Below are 14,136 nucleotides of genomic sequence, written 5' to 3'. Positions count from 1 at the left end.
GATCATTCTTTAATTCATTCTTCAAACCTTTCCCATCAATTCTTCAAGCCATTTCTATCACAAATTATGTTAGAATGCAACAGTAAAATTCTGTTAGAATACATTATAAACATATAAATATTAAAATTTTATCAAAATAAAACAGTAAAATTCTAGCAGAATTTATTATCAACATATAAATAATTAACCAAAACCATAATCGGAAGACATGAATAAAAAAAATTAACAGATTTTTATCCTCTCAATTCATTAACAATCAAATGAATAACAAATATCTAAACATTCTAAAGCATGTATAAGTGTATTCTGACATAATTACTAGCATAACATGTTTTATGTAATATTTATATTCTCATAGAATGAACATGTGTTTTGCATTCTGATATGAAAAAAAATCCCCAACTTAACCCTCTTCATGCAAATTCTGACAAAATGTCAGCTTAACCCTTATCATGAAAGACAAGTTTAGAACAATCAACTATCAAGAACAAATGGAAAATCAAGAACCATCTATCATTAAAATAAAATCAAATAGTCTTGGATTCGCCTTCAACTTACCTTCGCATAATTAAAATAAAATCAGTGCACTTAAAACACGAACAAATTGACTCTTGTTGAAGTCCCAAATAAGAGCTGTTGAAATTCCCTGAAAATCAAACCAGCTTACGATCGGAAAATGGTCGCGCCAGTTGAAGATTCCGAGAAGTTCATAGCCTTTGCTGAAAATCAAACCACCTTAATTGGTATTAAAACATATAGGCAGCAAAGATGAAGGGTTTCTTTCAAGTCTGATCTTTATTGAACAAATTGAAAAAGGGTTGAAGTGTTGATCAAATTGAACAAATGGAATTGTAGGAGAGGGCACGCTATGAGGAGAAGACTTGAGCATTAAAAATTTTATTTTTAGTTCTTGGGCCGATTCATGTTGTTATACAAAAAAAACATGTAACCTATGATATTCAAAGATGAAGATCAAACTACTGATGCACAAATGTAATAGACATCATTTAGAGAAACAAGTTCATATTCTAAAATTAAAAACCAAAGTTTAAGAACATAGAGATATGGCATAGTGTGACGAAGAAAATACAGAGTGAAGTAATAATTAAGCTTTAGAACTATAAAATTCTCAACATCATTAGGAACTTGAGTCATTGATTAGAAATTTAGGATTTAGGGTTCAGAAACGACATTGGGGCATCCACCCTAACATAAGCATATCCATGACAAACAAAGGCAGGAACAACAAACAAGGGCAGGTTATTATGAACATTCAACACAAAGAACACACGAACACATTAATTCAGGTAAGGCGCATGCCTAATATATTCATATGTTATGTCTTTCTCGACTGGGAACAAAGAGTGGAAAAGACATCCGCCAACACTGATACACATCCGACTGGTGTAATTGGAGCTTGATTTCATTCACGTAGTTAATTATTTGTTTTCAATCAAAAGTTGTCTTTCTCGATTGGAAAAATAAGAATCAAAACTCTAAAGGTGTAGTAGACATCAAATTTTGCAATAATTCAAAAACCAAGCATAGATAAGATGAAAAGCATAATTCACATAGTTAGGGAAACAATAGAAGAAATCCAGATATTAATGATACCGTTTGTCGAGAAATTCGGCGAGGAATACTAACCTATCAAGGGTTTTATTAACCCCGAAAGAAACCCAAATATTAGCTTCAAAGACCTGATCTTTTACAGAGGAATCGATATTCAGAGATGATCGGAAATTACCTTAAATCAGTTTGCAGCAAAATATGGATTTTGCTTGTTGGTTTGTGGAAAGCCCATGAGCGGATGACGACTTGTATCTTAGGTGTTCGTGATACGTTTGTTTGCAGTTGCTCTGACGTTTCCTCTTCTGCCCAAATTTTATCATCAAACCACCTTAACCCGATTTTTTGCCTGAAAGACCCAAACCCAGCAACCCTCTTAGGGCTAAACAAATGGGTCGCCGAGATTCTTCGAAGGTTACACCAGTAGTCACCGTAGGGAGCGAAACCCATGGCATGGTGAAACAATAGCTCGTACGCCGACTCTTTCACCGGACGATCAGCAAACGCCGAGCTATTTAGTATTTCCTTGGCTGTTTCCGGGACGATCAGAAAACGCCATGAGAGATTTAGCGTTAAAAGAAGTAGAGAGCTTCGCCAAGGACCTGTGTGTTAAAGAATAAGTGAATGCGAAAATAAGGCCTAAATCTTCATACATACCGCTGCTCGGTGTTGCACAATGGCGAAATCAAAGAAACGGCGGTGGGGATGCAAAATAATTTTGTGAGCGACGACTGATAAAGGGATGTTGGTTTTCTAGGGTTTAAGTAATTAAGGAGAGATTAATTGAATGATTTTTTACCATAATTAGATATACTAAGTTTACCATTATACCCTTTTTTAATTTAATTAATGATTTATTGTTTCCTGAATTCTCATTGGTGCATATAGGCACACACTACTTGTTAGAAACATTTGAACCTAGCTTTCTCTCTCTCTCTCTCTCTCTCTCTCTCTCTTTCTCTCTCTCTCTCTCTCTCTCTCTATATATATATATATATATATATATATATATATATATAGAGAGAGAGAGAGAGAGAGAGGAAGGATCATTTGAGAACTCAAAGTTTCCCGAGAACCCGAGAACCAAACCAGGACCGTTAGATCAAAATAATAGAAGGCTAGGATCATTTGTGGCATTTTTGTAAATACTTGAAAAAAATAACACGGGGGCATTGATAATTAAATGATTCAGGGGCATTTTAGTGATGAATTACCCTGAATCAGGTAAACCCCGTCCATCTCTCTCTCTCTCTCTCTCTCTATATATATATATATATATATATATCTTATCCCACCTCCTACCGTCACATCGCCTCCAAAGATGACCCTCACTCATGTTCTTCCTCATCGTCGTTATCTTTTGTCGTCGTTGATCTGGCTAGGGGTGTTGAACGGGTAATTTTTTCGGGTTTCGGGTAATTCGGGTTTTTTATGTTAGAAAAATTACCCATTACCCTATCCAAACTAAATTCGGATAATTCAGGTTTGGGTAATTCGGGTATCGGGTCGGGTTTGGATAATTCGGGTATTACCCGAAATATATAATTTTTTTTTTTGAATTTCACCTGAAAATAAATTTAATGAAATAAATACGTCATGCTTTATTATTCTTGTTTATATAAACAAACGAGACATAAATGAAGTTACTCAAACTTTGAACATTGAGATTTTTTAGTTAATAATACATGAGATATCAAGTAATTTTTTAACAACTTAATCTAATCTAATAAGATGTTAAAAAAACAAATACCTAAAGATCTTAATTTAAAAGTTTAAAATGTTTAAGATAAATGTAGCCATAAGTTTTGCTATGTTTGAAGTTTCGTCAAGATAATGAGTTTGTTAGTTGCAATAAAAACTATAATCTAGAAAACAGTTAAGTTTTAAAGAACGTGATGATATATAAAAATTACTTTTAATATTGTTAGTGTCGTATTGTCATAATAAATATATTTATGTTTTACAATAATGATAGTTAGTTTAAGCGTGATCAAATACATGCTATATAGTACAAGCTCTACAAAAAAAAAATTAAATAATTTGGGTAATTCGGGTATACCTGAAACCCAAAAAATGTACCCTTTACCCGACCCGAAAAAAAATCAGGTAACCCGATCACCCAGAAAAATTTACCCGATACCCGATTTACCCGATACCCGAAAAAATCGGGCGGGTAATTCGGGTATCGGGTATTTTCGACAGGGCTAGATCTGGCAATTGGAATCGATTCCTCGCATGGATCTTATGAGTATCATCAGGAAACGCTTGATAATCTCCAAACTGTCATGGATAACGTCGGTATTCTCTGTGCAGTTATGCTTGATACCAAAGTAAGTCGTCTCTATTCTCTACTAGATCTCCACTAATCAATTGATTGTTTGCAATCTATTTTTTTTGTTTTTTGTTTTTTTTTTTTGCATCATCTACACAACAATGTCTAATTCTTTTAAGTGTTTATGCATCTAATATGGATCTAATTTTGACTTTGGTGGTAAAATTGAATACTTCTGATATTGATTCTATCACTAAATGGTGTTCAAAAGTATAATCTAGTTCCCAATTATGTTGGGAGGTTGACTTTTTCATTATCATTTGATGACCACATATAGTGCTTCTTAATTTGAAGCATATCTTCAAAAGTTGTTCGTGGTCACTGAGATTGTGACCTAAATCTAATCTTGATACACACCTGTGTTATTCTATTTCATGTTCAAAGCCATTTCATGTTCTACAATCACTAATCCTATTGGTGTTTGCTTCACAGTTGCAGAAATCGTCGTATGCAAACACCGCATCGTATCCAAACCTAGGTCAGATTACATATTTCTTTTCTATAGTTGTTTGATTTCATAACCGTTTTCATCTTATAGCTGGACTACATTTGAAAGGGTTCTTTAATATATGTTTCTAGGGCTTTCCTGATCATACTAGAACTCCCAGGGGGTGTTTGGATATGTGTCAAAACTCTAAACTTATTATTGTGATTTGAAGTTCAATATCAATGTTAGAGTGTTTGGGAAACTGATTATGATTCTGATTGTTGATTAGCTAAGGTCAAAATAATCAGATGTTGAGATTAATTTGAAATCACCCAGCCATCCCTCTAAGCCACAATTACTGTTTAATCTACCTTGTACAGAGGAGCTTTTCACAGAGATGGGGATTATCACCAAGCTGTTCATGTGTGGATTTTTGCTGAAAGTACACAAGAACTTCTTCTATAACGACGAGCTGATTGCAAGGATTCATGGCCTGGATTATGGGATATCTCTAGTGCTGGTCATATATCTGCTGGGGATTCATCCCTTATCACTGTTAGGTAAATTATTGAACTCTCATGGAAGCAAATTTTGGATCTAATCATGGATATAAGTAACTAATTCATTTTTATATGTTAATTTTTTGTAGGAGAGAGCTTCAAGAAGAGCTTGGTCTGACACTCCCAAATGATGCCTTTGAATTACTTTTTGTTTTCCTGCAACAAAGGTACACTTTACTTTCTTATTAACAGGTTTTTCATCAAGCTACAACGATTAAATGTTCTGATTTCCATTCCATGACTTGCTATTATTGTAAATTTGTAATTACAGTGTCACAAATAATGGTAATTTCATTAATAATGAATTCGATGATGTTTATCTCGTTACAACAGTATCCCCAATTCCCTTGGAGGCTTTTACTCTTCCGGTGATGTATAATTCAATCATTTTTTATTTTGAGAATATATACCAAACTTTTATAAAGTTGTTATTGAAAATTTTAAATCTAAACATGTGCTTGTTCTTTTTCTTTCAGGAATCTGAAGTTTCTGCTGTTAAGTATATCTCCATTGAGGAGTATAAGCAGGCCCTTGCTAAAGAAGATCCTAAGTATGTTCCCTACAGTCTAGAGGTGCAATATAGTCAACTTTTTGAAATAATTATGAAAAGGTACCATTGCAATGTGGAAGCACCGAGTTTGGATCTTCAAAAGAAGCTCAATCGTTATGCTCCTATCTCACTTACTTCAGAGGTTTCATAATTGTATTCTCACTTTAGCATCAACTTTACTATAATATGAATTATTATTTTTTAATATGAATCTTTATTCTTTTTCCACAGTTGACCGGTTTGACCAAGGAGGACAAGGAAGCATTAATGTTACTCATTCATGCTGTAAGAATGATGGATGATATTTTCCACCAGCAGGTTTTGTTCAACAATCCATCTCTAAGAGAATGGTTAAAGGGGAATGCTCATAAGTCTCATTTTTACAAATTGAAATGGAGTTATTATTCAGTAAACAAAAGCCCATGGTAAGACCCTGTTCTGCAAATACCTTATAAGACCACTCATCATATCTTTGGTATTTGTGTAAATTAAGGTTGTTTGGTTTTGTAGGTCTTGCCTTGATGAAAATGAAGCATTTTTTATGACTGCAGACTCTGCAATTAGATTACTTCAGGAATCAACAAAGTCGATTCCAGGTTGGAATGGAATTGAATACAAGGCTGCCTTTCCCATGAAGAAACCATCTGGTGCTAATTTCTACCCCTCAGACTTGGATAAAATGGTAAAGTTTTTTATTTTTACAAGTGGCAAAATTGTAGATTATTGCTTGTTGATTCAGATGAGACAAAAAATACAAATTTTCCCCAATAAGAAGGTGTGAAAAAGATGTTAAATTTCATTTTTCCAATTGTAGGTGACCATGCTGCAAGGATATTTAACCCTGGAGCTATAACATCAGGCTACAAAACAAAACAGGTAATAAAAAATCATTTCCCCTTTTATTTAAAAAAAATCGTTATAAATCTATAGTTATTCACATTACTAATCACATGTTATTAATAATGTGAATCATTATGGTACTGTGTATTATTAATCACATGTTATTTACATATGAATCACATGTAATTCATATATTAATTAGATTTGATTCACATGTAAATCACATATGAATTACATGTAAATCACATATGTGTTATATGTGATTCACATGTAAATCACAAGTGAATCACTTATCAATTACATGTGATTCACATGTAAATCACAAGTGAATTACATATGATTCACATGTAAATCACAAGTGAATCACATATGAATTACGTCTATATGCACACATGCATTTTGTGTAAGTGTTCTTCGTTAATGAAGCATTCTTGCCAAAGAGTTGATGAAGCATTCGTTAAATTTCATTTTTCTAATTGCAGGTGACCATGCTGCAAGGTTATTTAACCCTAGAGCTGTATCATCAGGCTACAAAACAAAACAGGTAATAAAAAATCATTTCCCCTTTTATTTAAAAAAAAACTCGTTATGAATCTACAGTTATTCACATTACTAATCACATGTTATTAGTAATGTGAATCGTTATGGTTCTGTGTATTATTAATCACATGTTATTCACATATGAATCACATGTAATTCACATATGAATTACATCTGATTCACATGTAAATCACATATGAATTACATGTGATTCACATGTAAGTCCCATATGTGTTATATGTGATTCACATGTAAATCACATGTAATTCACATGTAAATCACAAGTGAATCACATATCAATTACATGTGATTTAGATGTATAACACAAGTGAATTACATGTGATTTGATGAAGTATTCGTTAAATTTCATTTTTCTAATTGTAGGTGACCATGCTGCAAGGATATTTAACCCTGGAGCTGTAACATCTGGCTACAAAACAAAAACGGTAATAAAAAATCATTTCTCCTTTTATTTAAAAAAAATCGTTATGAATCTACGGTTATTCACATTACTAATCACATGTTATTAGTAATGTGAATCGTTATGATACTGTGTATTATTACTCACATGTTATTTACATATGAATCACATGTAATTCATATATGAATTAGATTTGACTCACATAATTCACATATGAATTACATGTGATTCATATGTAAATCACATATGAATTATATGTGATTCACATGTAAATCACACATGTGTTATATGTGATTCACATGTAAATCACATGTATTTCACATATTAATCACATATCAATTACATGTGATTCACATGTAAATCACAAGTGAATCACATATGAATTACGTGTATATGCACACATGCATTTCGTGTAAATGTTCTTCATTAATTATTTTTTAAAATTTATTGTGAATTTCACAGTTAAATCTTACACGATACAATCACATATGAATATCACATTATATAATAACATGTGGATCTTACATGATATATACATGTGCGTGTTCTTGCATTAATTATTTTTTTCCTGTAGATTTTGAAAAATTATTGGAAAATATTTAAGAGGTGAAAAGTGATAAATTGAAGAAAATATGAAAATCTTGATATGAAGAAATGATAACACTGTGAATCTTTGTATTTTTTTATATTTTATTATGTATCGAATAAAATACTTGTATTATGTTTATAGATTGATTAATAAAAATGAGATTTTTTATAATTTACGTACGAATATTATAGTATAAGAAATATGCATATATGCATTTGAAAAAATATGCATATATGCACCTAAAACGTTGATTTTTTTTTGTTAAAAAATGCAGTTTTGAAAAAAATTGCAGTTATTTTTATTTTATTTTTTGAAAAAAATACAGTTTTTCTAAAAAAAATGCAGTTTTTTGAAAAAAAAAATGCAGCTTTTTTTTTTGAAAAAAATATGCAGTTTTTTGAAAAAAAAAATGCAGCTTTTTTTTTTGAAAAAAATATGCAGTTTTTTAACAACTTTTTTTCATATTTTTAAATAATTCATGTTTTTTGAAAAAAGTTAAAAAAAAAAACCTCAATTTTTTTAAAAAATCAATTTTATTTTTTAAATAAATCCGAATTTTTTAGTTATTTTGTTAATTTTTAGACATTTATATTAATATATTAAATAACACAAAAAAATTAAACATTAAATAAGATTGGTAAGATGACGATCATGTCCTTAACGAATTACTTTTGATCCAACGCTTCACTTTTAGTTCTCAGGTTCTCGGGAAACTTTGAGTTCTCAACCGATCTCAACCCTATATATATATATATATATATATATATATATATATATATATATATATATATATATTCTAAAATATTCAAGTGTTATGGGTCTTATTTCCAATTAAAGATCAAGATCCAAAAAATAATTGGAAAAACAAAATTGACAAAGAAAATAGATTATGTGTCATGGGCATTTTGTTTCTATTTAAGGCACTATGAATTCGAGGAATATGTTCTTATCACTATTTTTAATGAAACTCCCCAAGAAGTGGGAAGAAGGTTATTGTGCAATTGTCACCAATAATTTTTCTCTATACACAACAAATTATGTTTTAAAATGTTGTATTGCATAATTATATAAAACATAAATTGTTATGTATAAAGAAAAAATGTTGTATACAAATCACCTTCTTTATTGGATATCTCTAGACAAAACGTGGGAGAAATTAGTTTTAAAGATTGTAACGAGGTACGTGAACTTAAACTAGAGGTATGGATCTTTCTTTTGTCAATCTTCATTGAATATATTAACAATTTCATTTTGGAAGTGGACCTTGTTGATATTCCATTGGGTTGAAGATTTTTATAAATATAAATAAAATGGGTGATAAAATAAGTAAAATCGATCATTTTTGCCATCGGGTGGCATAGTGAATCATTTACAAGCATTACGGTGACGTCGCTTCTTTGAAAGTAGTCAGATATATTGTTAAAGATGTGTAGATTTCTCGAAAATTTGAAAATATGATTGTTTGTAAAAAGAAGTTTCAACTTTTTTAAAATAATCTTAAGTCTTAGGTCGGGAATACAAGATCAAATCAAAAAGTGAAGAAGTATGGACTTCAAAGTAGAACAAATTGTTAATAATCTTAAGTCGTAAGAACCTCATAGATAGTAACAATACTTATTTGGCTTAGATAGAAGATCATATAAAGTTTCGCAAAGAATTGGTGAATCTTGAAAGTTGGAAGTTACGGGTTTAGCTCAAAAGACTAAAGTTTAGTGGGATATTGAAGCCGATAAAAATTTCCAATATGGTTAGGATTTATTAAAGAGAAAAGAGAGACATTGCAATTAGAGATGTATTGATTGATATAACTTAGATAGATGAGCCTTTGTAGTAAACATGAATTGTTTTAATTCATTTCTTGATCACAGATTCGATCAACATGATATGGTTCTGCCAATGCGTTCTACTTCTCAGTTCAAGAAAATTTCTTCTATTCAAGTTTATCTTATTGAAGATCCTTTTAGTTTGGATGAAATAAAAAATCTATTTGGGATTGCAGTTTGAATAAAGCCCCGAGCTTAAATTGTTTTAATTGTTCTTTCATAAAGTGATATTAGGAAATTATGAAATACGACATCACTATTATTGTGTTTGAGTTTCAAAACTCAAGTAGAATCCCTAAAAGGTGTAACCATTTTTATAGTGTTAATTCCCAAAGTTCAAGTCTAATAGGGTATTAAATATTTATGTCTAGGAAATTAAGTAATCTAACCACTTTTTAGTGGTATTTAGAAAAAAACATTTTTTTTGAAAAAGGACCACAGGGTCCGAAACGGGTCATTCCGAACTAGTTTGTAGGAAAATGGCCACAGATATAAGATCTGGCCCAATCCTGTATAAGATCTGACCCGATCCGATTTGTGGTCCTCCCTATAAATTTCGTTTGGGAGGTCAGTTTCGAGTCCACTTATTCCGGACACCCTTTCAAACTGCTACAACCTACATTCCGAAGACATTTCGAACCCAGTAGATCACACACAACCTACATTCCAAAGACATTTTGAACCTAATAAATCACAAATATCTTCTTTAAGCACTGATGAAATTCACTTTTATATGTAACTTTATAACTATATGTCTTTACTGCGGATTGTATGTTAACACCTATATAATTTATGCAATTATATAGGTTTTATGTGTTTTTTTTTGTGATTTTTAGTAGTTTAAAGGCAACTATTTGACTACATTTACTTATATATGTATGCCACATCAAAAAAATCTTACAAATATACTCATTTTCAATCGTCCAGAACGAATCCAGAATCCGTAAAATACCTCCAGAATACAAGGAACAATTCCAGAATATGGATCCAGATTGTTATTATCCAGAATCCATTTTCGGAAAAGGATTTCGGAAGAGTAGTCCGGAATTTGATCCGAAAAAAGTTTCCATGTATAGTGTACTTTGGAATGTCCTCATGAACATACATACTAAATTCCCTAATTAATGATTCTTTTTATTGTAGCATGACAAAACATAAAAAAACAATTGTGACTACAACCTGTAGGCCTGAACTTGGGTGGGAAATCATCGCCCTTTTACAAAACTGATCGATTTGTGCCGCCATGTTTAGGCAATCATGTTTTGGTGATTATATGAACATTTCGATGGGTGTATAATGTCACCCTTTACTCTGCCACTATCTTATGTGCAAGGAATATACTACAAATGATCCACTTGACCTAATGGAGCTTCTATTTCTAGTACACCATTATCGGGTTCGCTTCGACAGGAAAGCATTCTGCTTGATTACCGGGTTGCGGTTCGGGGACTATTTGTTGGATAAGGTGTCTAAGTCCATAACTATTTCTGGTATGTACTTGACCCGACCCGGCATGGTCCATTTGGGTTGCATGGCACTATGCAATTGGATAGACTAAATGAGAGAAATAACACTTGTGGTTTATTAATATATTATAAGTTCTAATATATTAATAGTATTATTTAATTAGTTTGATCAAGAATTAATTTAAAATTAATTAAGTGATCAAAAGATAACTAATTAAATATATGGGTTGATTATGTAAATCATCCATAACTTGTATAGTGGGCTAAGAGGCTCCATGGATTATCAAATTGGGTTAAACCCATAGGATGCTCCATGGGAGTTACAAACCCATGGGTCATGGAAATGAAGAGTCATGACACATTAGGGTTTACATGGTGTAACCCTAAATGTGTCAACACTATATAAGGAACCCATTCTCCACCAAAATCAGCTACACAAGAACAAGTGAGGGCTAGCCGATTTTTCAAGTGTGTGTATTCTCTCAAAAGTTTACTCTTTTGCATTTGGTGTTGTGTGAAGCATTTGAGGCATCACACTTGGGGTGCTAGGCTCACAAGGTTTCAAGGATCATATTTAACAACAAGGTAAGTTATTCTATCTTTCATTCAAGTTAAATAATGCTCCCCATGTATGCTAGATAGGAATATAACCTTGGAATTCAACTTTGCATGATAATTAGACAAACATAGATCCAAGGTTATTAGGGTTGCATGGACACTTAGGAAGTGTTAGAATGCTCATAACCCATCAGTAGTATCAGAGCCTAGGCTTGTTTGTTGATTTTTTGTGCAAAATGCTTCAAAAAATCGTTTTTCTATTTTCCGCTCGTATGAACTCGCCGAGTCCATGGGGGGACTCGACGAGTCCATGAACAAATGCAAGTTACTCGTCGAGTATGTTCTTGCACTCGACGAGTAGAGTCTGCGTTTTTCAGAATTTCGACATTTGTTGCTGGAAATGGACTAGAAACATTACCCTAAATTGTTTTGGTGTTTTATAACTTGTTTTAGATGGTGTAATATTTATGCTAATCCATTTACAATGGCAATTATCAAAATTACAAGTTTTTAAGTGTAATTTTTTATTCTTGAAAGTGTTCATATTCATGTTCTTGAACTTATGAAGATTAGATGATCATAGGAATTGCTTGTAACCTTCATGGTAATTTAATTCATGATCATAATGTGTTTTAATGGAGTCCATAACTTGTCCTCAAGTTATGGAAAACAAAAAGTCACACTTTTATTAAATCCATTAAAAGAACACAAGAGTTATAAAAAATGAAAAAAATGAAGAGTCTTCATTTTTATTACTCAATTAATTCATAAGTTATAAGAAATGAAAAGTTTTGAAAGTTTATAAAACTTGCCCTCAAGTTTTGGAACAAGTAAAGTCTTGATTAAAACTTTAGTTCCAACCCTTAGAATTTTAAAAGTTAAAATTCAACCCTTATACTTTATAATATTATAAGTTAATTATATATATATATATATATATATATATATATATATATATAAAATGGCAACTTAATGGGGGGTATAAGGTTGTTGCCTATAAAATGGCAACTTAATGGGTGTCCACTCTCACCCACCTCTTCCTTGATCGGTGGAGGGTCGTTAGCCGAATGGGTAGGACAAGGACTTATAAATTCTCATTAAAAGTATAATGATAATACTAAAGTAACTAAACCTTATTAAATTCCAAATCTTAGTTATTTTAGGAAAATGTGAATAAGGTGCTAATCCATGAAATTACACTTTACACTTTGTTTAAGTCGTTAGTGGAGCGTGTGTGGTTAACCGGCACACTAACTTGAACTTAACAAGGTAGGTAAAGGGTGACTTAATGTTTATCATAGTATCGATGGAGCGTGTGTGGTTAACTGGCACATCGATTGAGGGGTAATACATTAAGGGTACCAAGTAATTTGCATGGTTACTTCACACCTTGTTTTGTGATCCTCAGCATCCCAGTCACAAAACTTGAAGGGCACACTCGAGATTGAAACATGCCATTGAAGAGAGTTCAATGAATCTCAAAGAATCTAGGAGTTTCTAAACCAACTAAAACCTAATTAAATATTTCGTTTTTTATGGTGGAAATTGGTGAATCGTCATTCACCTACCTTCAAATATCTTATAGCTTATCCCTCTTCTAAGTTATAAAATATTGTGTTGGGTTCTAGCCTTAATATTACATTTGGGTGTTTTATTAAGGACTATCTATAAATCTAATCTAATCTTTTCCCTTTTCTTTTCAGATGTCTTCCAATAACAATGCTTCTAGCTCAAACCCTACTAGCTCCTTCTCTCTCATGAATCTTTATGGGAGAGTCATCTTTGATGGGTCCAACTTTATAGATTGGATCAGAAACATCAGGATGGTCACTCGGTATGATAATAAAGAGTATGTTCTCGACAAGGAGCTGAAGGTACCCGAGCCAACTACTACTCCTGAAGAGCTTGCTGAATATGAGGTACATGAAAGAGATGCAACAAAGTGGCATGCATCATGATGGCCACCATGACAGCCGAGCTCCAAAAGTCCTATGAGGACCATTATCCTTTTGAGATGCACCAGGACTTGATGGACCGCTACCATCAAAGTGATCGTCAAGAGCGATATGAAATAATCTCTTCCATGATAACAACCCGAATGAAGGATGGTGAACCCATCACGGTCCACATGCAGAAAATACAAAGGTATGTGGACCGTTTACTGAAGCTGAATGTGAACTTCCCCGAGGAGTTAGCAATAGACATCATTTTGCACTCCTTACCATCGTGTTATGATCAATTCCGCCTGACATATCACATGAACAAGGAATAAGTCACCCTCAGCAAACTTCAAGGACTCTTGAAGACCGCCGAAAGTGGTCTAAAGGGTAAGTCGGTTGTTACTACTCCTACTCCTACTCCAACTACGCCAATGTCTTGGCAATCGGGCATGGCAAAGGGAAGAAGAGAAAGAACCCTTCTAAGGGTACCAAGGGTAAGACCCTTGAAGGATCCTCTTCAA

At 32.5% G+C, this 14,136-nt stretch overlaps 1 pseudogene; it reads left to right on the top strand.

Annotated features, from left to right (window-relative positions):
- The first annotated feature begins 3,854 nt into the window (after positions 1-3,854).
- On the top strand, positions 3,855-9,832 carry LOC145095345 (nudix hydrolase 3-like; annotated as a pseudogene).
- Positions 9,833-14,136: the final 4,304 nt, after the last annotated feature.

Source organism: Lactuca serriola, chromosome 3, assembly GCF_051521515.1.
Source record: "Lactuca serriola cultivar US96UC23 chromosome 3, Lser_US96UC23_V15, whole genome shotgun sequence".
Taxonomy (NCBI): Eukaryota; Viridiplantae; Streptophyta; class Magnoliopsida; order Asterales; family Asteraceae; genus Lactuca; species Lactuca serriola.
This window is presented reverse-complemented; position numbering and strand designations above follow the sequence as displayed.